This window comes from Artemia sp. Qi Xiang Cuo, chromosome 13 (genome assembly GCF_049724085.1).
Source record: "Artemia sp. Qi Xiang Cuo chromosome 13, ASM4972408v1, whole genome shotgun sequence".
Classification (NCBI taxonomy): Eukaryota; Metazoa; Arthropoda; class Branchiopoda; order Anostraca; family Artemiidae; genus Artemia; species Artemia sp. Qi Xiang Cuo.
In genome coordinates, this window is record NC_142806.1 from 32,269,471 (window position 1) to 32,277,537 (window position 8,067).

An 8,067-nucleotide genomic window follows, 5' to 3' on the forward strand; every position below is an offset into this window, starting at 1 on the left:
TATTACGCAGAATCAAGTTATCTGTTGCAAAAAAAAACGAAAAAAAAACCAGGTTGAATGATAAAACAGATTGGCGGTACTTTGAGCTTGGCTATGCTGTTCATGGCACCATAGTTCACAAGCATATTTTCTGCCTAATTTTCAGGTGTTCGAGTCGCGCCAACTACAAACTTCATATAGAAAATTTTCATTATTGACAAAGGCACTGAATCTGTGATTTCCTCAATAGTCATAAAAACAATCCCTATGTGGATTAAGTTCAGTGGTGCCCTTTCACAAAAATGTAAGGGGAGGGGCAGGGATTTATCTTTTCTTTCATGTGAAGTTACAAAAAAATGTAATAACAATACTTAAAAAAGGGGATGGCAGTGATTTTGCTGCTTGGTGAAATCGTCGACTTGTCCAACTGAATCCTAGAAGAAGTATGGGGGGAGGAGGGGAGAGCGTGGAAAGGGATTTAAAGAGAAAAATTTTTTGTATAAAAAGTTTTTTTTGAAAATATAGGGCGCAATTGCCTCCTGCCACTCAAAGTAGGGGTAACTACTTAAAATAGGCTCAAATTATTTTAAGCGTCCCTAAAAAAATAAAATGACATGGGTTTTATCTGCTATCTTCACAGCTGACATTTTGATGGTGATTTTTGTGGACTTTGTTCAGTTTAACTCTGAATTTGGATGATGTCCCATTTGTTTTGTGTTTACATTCGTATTGTGTATTTGAAGATTTTCTAAAAACAAATCATTTTTGTATTTTTTTTTGTGTTAGTATTCCATTTCGATAGTTCTGAGAGACCAAGGGATTAACCCCCCCCCCTTGGAACAAAAGGCTTTCCAAATTTTAGAATTTTGTTTGAGTTTTATTTTATTGATTTCAGTAGGGGAGAGAAATTTTGATACTCGTGTATTATGCGCCACTCACTCAAGTTTACTCTGTATAAAATTTGAGAACACGCCAGTTTTTACGTTAGTTTCTTCGTTGCTTTAGACATAAATTTGGACTATAGATTGGCATATTAGGGGGTGAGGCGGGGGGGTTGGTAAAGTATAGCAGGTCTGCATGCAAAATGCGTTTAGTACAAGCATTCTGCATATTAGATAGATAGATAGAGAAGTGTATTTTAAAGCCAAATATACGGCCATGAACATAGTAAAAGTAGAAATGCCTTATTGACTCCCACGGAACACCCCTGCTGCCACCTACAACTTTTTTTTACATGATTCATGTCTGTTTGTTGTCAGGGAGAATGAAAAAACAGGAATTTTTTCACTTTTATGGATGTTTCTTGGACGGTTATGTGTGTTGGTTTTTTTATTTGATGTTTTTCATGGATGTCAACAGCAATTTATGTCTGTTTTACGGTTTTTTTCAGTGAGAATGAAAAAAACAGTATTTTTCTCACTTTGACGGATTATCGAGTCTAACGGGGACAGGGTCATTGACCTCTTTTTCCTAGATCTTGCTTTTATTTTGGCCAATTGCCCGCTAGGGGATAATGTTATGATCCCGCAATAGGAAACAGTTTTTGTTGTTGTTGTAAGTGCATGCTCGAGGCAAATGTTATGAGTTTCCAGAAATAGGAAACAGTATTTGTTGTTGTTGTTGTTGTAAGTGTATGCTCGAGGCAAATTCAACCAAACGCCATGGAAACAATTCTCAAAGAAACTTCTTAGCGATGAATTGTTTTAACGCGGGAATCAGGTTTCTTAGTAATTTGAAATGTGTCAGCGAAGAGATGCCAAAAACAAAAGGAACACGCCGAAATTACGTTTAGGGATTCTTTGGGCGAAACCATTTTAGACATTTTATGGAATTATTTCGGCGAAACAGTTAGAGGCATTTTAAAAGATGATTTAAAAGATGATTTTAGAAGAGGATTTGAGGGTGAAACTCTGTGGTCGTTATAATACACAAGTTCCATTTGAACAGTGTTGTGAGGTCCCCTACCGCAACCCCAAAGGCTTCCGATCCCCCCACCCCAACCCCCAAGGAAGCCCCCTGTCCTCAAAGGTTCTCCGGGCTCCTAAAGGACCCTCGGCGCCCCAAAGGCTCCTGAGCCCCCATTTTAATACTTTTTAAAGGCTTTATTATATCTTTTCAGAACAAATTATTATTTTAGGGATTTATTTCGGCGAAACAGTTAGAGACATTTTAAAAGATGATTTTTGAAGAGATTTTAGAAGAGGATTTGAGGGTGAAACTCTGCTGTCGTTATAATACACAAGTTCCATTTGAACAGTGTCGTGAGGTCCTCTACCCCAACCCCAAAGGGTTACGATACCCCTACCCCAACCCCCAAGGAAGCCCCATGTCGTCAAATGTCCCACAAACTCCAAAAGGACCACCCCGCCCACAAGGGCCCCCCCAGACTCTCAAAGGCCCACCCCGGGCCCCATATTTCGGTGTTGTGTGTTGTCTGAAACCTATGATTTGGGGTGTATGGGTTGCTATTTTTGACTTTTCTGAGTTGGATTTCTTAGTCTTTCAAAGGTTTATGTTGTCTGAAACCTATGATTTGGGATGGGTGGTTTGCTATTTTTGACTTTTCTGAGCTGGATTTATCACACTTTCATAGGTGTGTGTTGTCAGAAAATTTTGATTTGGGATGTGTAGTTTGCTAGTTGGACTTTTCAGAACTAGGATTCTTAGTCTCTCATAGGCGTTTGTTGTCTGAAACCTATAGTTTGGGATGAATAGTTTGCTATTTCAGGCTTTTATGAGCTAGGTTTCCTAGTATTTTGTAGGTATGTGTTGTCTGAAACTTATGATTTAAGAAATGTAAATTACTCTTTCGGACTTTTCTGAGCTAAATTTGTTAGTTTTTCGCTGGTGCGTGTTGTCTGAAACCTACGATTTGGGATGGGTGGATTGCTATTTTTGACTTTTATGAGCTTGGTTTCCTTCTATTTCGTAGGTGTGTGTTGTCTGAAACTTATGATTTGGGATGGTTAATTCGCTATTTCATGCTTTTTTTAGCTAGGTTTCTTAGCCTTTCATATGTGTGTGTTTTCAGGAAATTATGATTTGGGATGTGTAGTTTGCTATTTGGACTTTTCAGAGCTAGGATTCTTAGTCTCTCATAGGTGTTTGTTGTCTTAAACCTATAGTTTGGGATGAATAGTTTGCTGTTTCAGGCTTTTATGAGCTCGGTTTCTTAGCATTTCGTAGGTGGGCGTTGTCTGAAACTTATGATTCGGTATATGTAAATTACTATTTCGGGCTTATCTAAGCTAGATTTCATAGTCTTTCGTTGGTGTCTGTTGTCTGAAACCTATGATTTGGGATATGTTGGTTGCTTTTTTAGACTTTTCTGAGCTAAGTTTTTTAGCATTTCATAGGTGTGTGTTGATTGAAACCTATGATTTTGGATGAGTGGCTTGCTATTTTTGACTTTTCTGAGATTGATTTCTTAGCCTTTCATAAGTGTGTGTTGTCAGAAAATTATGATTTGGAATGTATAGTTTGCTTTTTGGAATTTTCAGAGCTAGGATTCTTAGTCTATCTTAGGCGTTTGTTGTCTTAAACTTATAGTTTGGGATGAATAGTTTGCTATTTCAGGCTCTTCCGAGCTAAGGTTTCCTAGTATTTCGTTTGTAAAAGCTGTCTAAAAATTATGATTTTGATGATTTAAATTACTATTTCGGGTTTTTCTAAGCTAGATGTCTTAGTCTTTCGTTGGTTTATGTTGTCTAAAACATATGATTTGGGATAGGAGGATTGCTATTTTGGACATTTCTGAGCTGGATTTCTGAGCCTTTCATAGTTGTGTGTTGTCTGAAACCTATGATTTGGGATGGTTAATTTGCTATTTTTGACTTTTCTGAGCTAGGTTTCTTAGCCTTTCATAGGTGTGTGTTGTCAGAAAATTGCGATTTGGGATTTGTAGTTTGCTTTTTGGACTTTTCAGAGCTAGGATTCTTAGTCCCTCATAGGTGTTTGTTGTCTGAAACCTACAGTTTGGGATGAGTAGTTTGATATTTTAGGCTTTTCTGAGCTAAGGTTTCCTAATATTTCATATGTGTGTGTTTTCTGAAACTTATGATTTGAGGTGGGTAATTTGCTATTTCCGTCTTTTCATAACCAGATTTCTTAGTCTTTCGTTGGTGTGTGGTCTCTGAAACCTATGATTTGGGAATGAGGGGTTTACAATTTTTTTACTTTTCTGAGCTGGATTTTTTAGCCTTTCATAGGTGTGTGTTGACTGAAACCTATGATTTGGGATGAGTGGTTTGCTATTTTGACTTTTCTGAGCTAGATTTCGTAGCCTTTCATAGGTGTGTGCTTTCAGAAAATTATGATTTGGGAGGTGTTGTTTGCTTTTTGGACTTTTTCAGAGCTAGGATTCTTAGTCCCTCATAGGTGTTTGTTGTCTGAAACTTCTAGTTTGGGATGAGTAGTTGGCTATTTCAGGCTTTTCTGAGCTAAGGTTTCTTAGTATTTTGTAGGTGAGCGTTGTCTGAAACTTATGATTTGAGGTGTCTAATTTGTTATGTCCGACTTTTCATAACCAGATTTCTCAGTCTTTCGAAGGTGTTTGTTTTCTGAGACCTATGATTTGGGTTGTGTGGGTCGATATTTTTCGAATTTTCTGAGCTGGATTTCTTAGCCTTTCGTAGGTATGTGTTGACTGAAACCTATGATTTGGGATGAGTGGTTTGCTATTTTCGACTTTTCTGAGCTAGATCTCTTAGCCTTTGATAGGTGTTTGCTGTCAGAAAATCATGATTTGGGATGTGTAGTTTGCTTTTTGGACTTTCCAGTGCTAGGATTCTTATTCCCTCATAGGTGTTTGTTGTCTGAAACTTCTAGTTTGGGATGAGTAGTTTGCTATTTCAGGCTCTTTTGAGCTAAGGTTTCTTAGTATTTCGTAGGTGAATGTTGTCTGAAACTTATGATTTGGGATATTTAAATTACTATTTCGGGCTTTTCTAAGCAAGATTTCTTGTCTTTCGTTGGTGTGTGTTGTCTGAAACCTATGATTTGAGATGTATGGATTGCTATTTTTGACTTTTCTTAGCTGGATTTCATAGTCTTTCTTTGGTGTGTGTTGTCTGAAACCTATGATTTAGGATGTGTGGTTTGCTATCTTTGACTTTTCTGAGATAGGTTTCTTAGCCTTTCATAGGTGTGTGCTTCCAGAAAATTATGATTTGGGATTTGTAGTTTGCTTTTTGAACTTTTCAGAGCTAGGATTTTTAGTCCCTTAGAGGTGTTTGTTGTCTTAAACCAACAGTTTGGGATGCTTAGTTGGCTAGTTCAGGCTTTTCTGAGCTAAGGTTTCTTAGTATTTCGTTGGTGTGTGTTGTCTGAAACTTATGATTTGAGGTGTGTAATTTGCTATTTCCGACATGATCAATTCTATTCCCCCAAAATAATATAAAAAGTTTCCACTTCAGTTCAGATTTTTCTCAATGAGATGAAAAAATTCTAAATACTTTTCCAAATTTTTCAAAGAAGATAGAAAAGTTTAAGTTCTTTTCTGAATTTTACCAAAGAGCACAATTCAGTTCTATTTTCTCCAGGGAAAATAAAAAGCTTCCATTTCAGTTTTAAGTTCACCAAGACATAAAATTTAAAGTTTAGTTCAAATTTTTCCGTAGAAGATAGGAAAAGTTATACTATGTTATTTTCTATGAAGATAAAAAGTTTCACTTTAAAAGTTATTTTAAATTTTCTTAAATTTAGTTTCGACTTTTCTCAAAGAGATGAAAAAATTTAAAATACTGTTCCAAATTTTTCATAGAAGATAGAAAAGTTCAAGTTCTCTTTTGAATTTTACCAAAGAACACAATTCAATTCTAATTTCTCTAGGGGAAATAAGAATCTTCCACACCAGTTTCAAGTTCTCCAAGACACAAAAAAGATAAACTTCACTTCTAAATGTTTCTCTAGAGGACAGAAAAGTTATACTATGGTTGTGATTATTTTCCATGAAGATAAAAAGTTTCACTTTAATTCTAAATTTTCTTAAATTCAATTCCGACCTTTCTCAAAGAGATGAAAAAATTTAAAGTTCTGTTCCAAATATTTTCATTTCAAAATATTTTCTGTTCCAAATATTTCACATTTCTCCATGTTTAAGTTAGGTTAGGTTAAATTATCATGAGCGATCATGATAACTTATCATAGGTAAGCTATGCTAACCTAATTTAAACATGGAGAAATGTTTCTAATTATTTACTATTATCTATTTATACCTAACCTAACCTAGCCTATTCTTTATGGGGGTTAGATGAATGAACTGAATTTAAGAAAAATTAGAAATAAAGTGAAATCTTTTATCTTCATGGTAAATAATCACAATCATAGTATAGTCATTCTTATCTTCTATGGAAAAATTTAGAATTGAACTTTAAATTTCTTATGTCTTTGAGAAATTAGGAAGTGAAATTAAAGCTTATTCATTTTCATTGGTAAATTTCAGAATTGAGCTAACTTTTCATGGTAAATAATCACAATCATAGTATAGTCATTCTTATCTTCTATGGAAAAAGTTAGAATTGAACTTTAAATTTCTTATGTCTTTGAGAAACTAGGAAGTGAAATTAAAGTTTATTAATTTTCATTGGTAAATTTCAGAATTGAGCTAACTTTTTTTTCTCTTCTCTAAGAAAAAACAGAAGAGAACTTGTAAATTTTGCAGTTCTTCGAGAAATCTCAGAATTAAAATAGATCCAGAATTAAAGCGGAGCTCCCTATCTTCATGATGAATATTCACAATCAAAGTATAACTTTTCCTATCTTCTATGAAAAATTTGGAACAGAACTTTAAATATTTTCATCTCTTTGTGAAAAGTCGGAACTGAATTTAAGAAAATTTAGAATTAAAGTGGAACCTTTTATTTTCAGGGAAAATAATCGTGGTATAGCTTTTACTATCTTCAATGGAAAAATTTAGAATTGAGCTTAAAATTTTTTCTTGGGGAAATTAGAATTGAATAGTTTTTTTTGGTAAAATAGAATTGAGCTTGAATATTCACGATCAAAGTATAACCTTTCCTATCTTCTATGAAAAATTTGGAACAGGAGTTTAAATTTTTTCAACTCTTTGAGAAAAAAATCTGAACTGAAGTGGAAATTTTGATATTATTTTGAGAAAATAGATTTGATCAATAACTTATTTCATTTTCATTGAGAAAATTCAGAATGGAAGTTAAACTTTTCTCCTTCCGGGAAAATATTTGGTACAGAACTTTAAATTTTTTCATCTCCTCGAAGAAGTTCGGATTTGAATTTGACAAAATTAAGAATTAAAGTGAAACTTTTTATCTTCATGGAAAATAATCACAATCATAGTATAACTTTTCTTATCTTCTACGGAAAAATTTAGAAGTTATCTTTATCTTTTTTGTGTCTTGGTGAACTTGAAACTGGAGTGGAAGTTTCTTATTTCCCCTAGAGAAATTAGAATTGAATTGTGTTCTTTGGTTAATTTCAAAAGAGAACTTGAATTTTTCTATCTTCTATGAAAAATTTGGAACAGTACTTTAAATTTTTTCATCTCTTTGAGAAAAGTCGGAACTGAATTTAAGAAAATTTAGAATTAAAGTGAAACTTTTTATCTTCATGGAAAATAATCACAAATCATAGTATAACTTTTCCTATCTTCTACGAAAAAATTTGAACCAAACTTTAAATTTTTTTTGTCTTGGTGAACTTAAAACTGAAGTGGAAGCTTTTTATTTTCTCTGGAGAAATTAGAATTGGATTGTGTTCTTTGGTAAAATCCAAAAAAAAACTTAAACTTTTGCATCTTCTGTGAAAAATTTGGAAAAGTATTTAAAATGTTTTCATCTCATTGAAAAAAATCTGAACTGAAGTGGAAACTTTTTATGTTATTTTGGGGGAATAGAATTGATCATGTCGGAAATTGCACACCTCAAATCATAAGTTTCAGGCAACACACACCTACGAAGCACTAAGAAACCTTAGATCAAAAAAGCCTGAAATAGTAAAATACTCATCCCAAACTGTTGGTTTCAGACAACAAACACCTATGAGGGACTAAGAATCCTAGCTCTGAAAAGTCCAAAAAGCAAACTACAAATCCCAAATCATAATTTTCTGACA

General features: G+C 34.0%; 1 protein-coding gene across 1 annotated transcript in view; it reads right to left on the reverse strand.

The window, feature by feature from the left end:
• LOC148945197 (uncharacterized) overlaps window positions 1–8,067 on the reverse strand; it is a 350,765-nt gene that overhangs the window by 219,169 nt on the left and 123,529 nt on the right. The gene's annotated exons all lie outside the window — the stretch shown is intronic.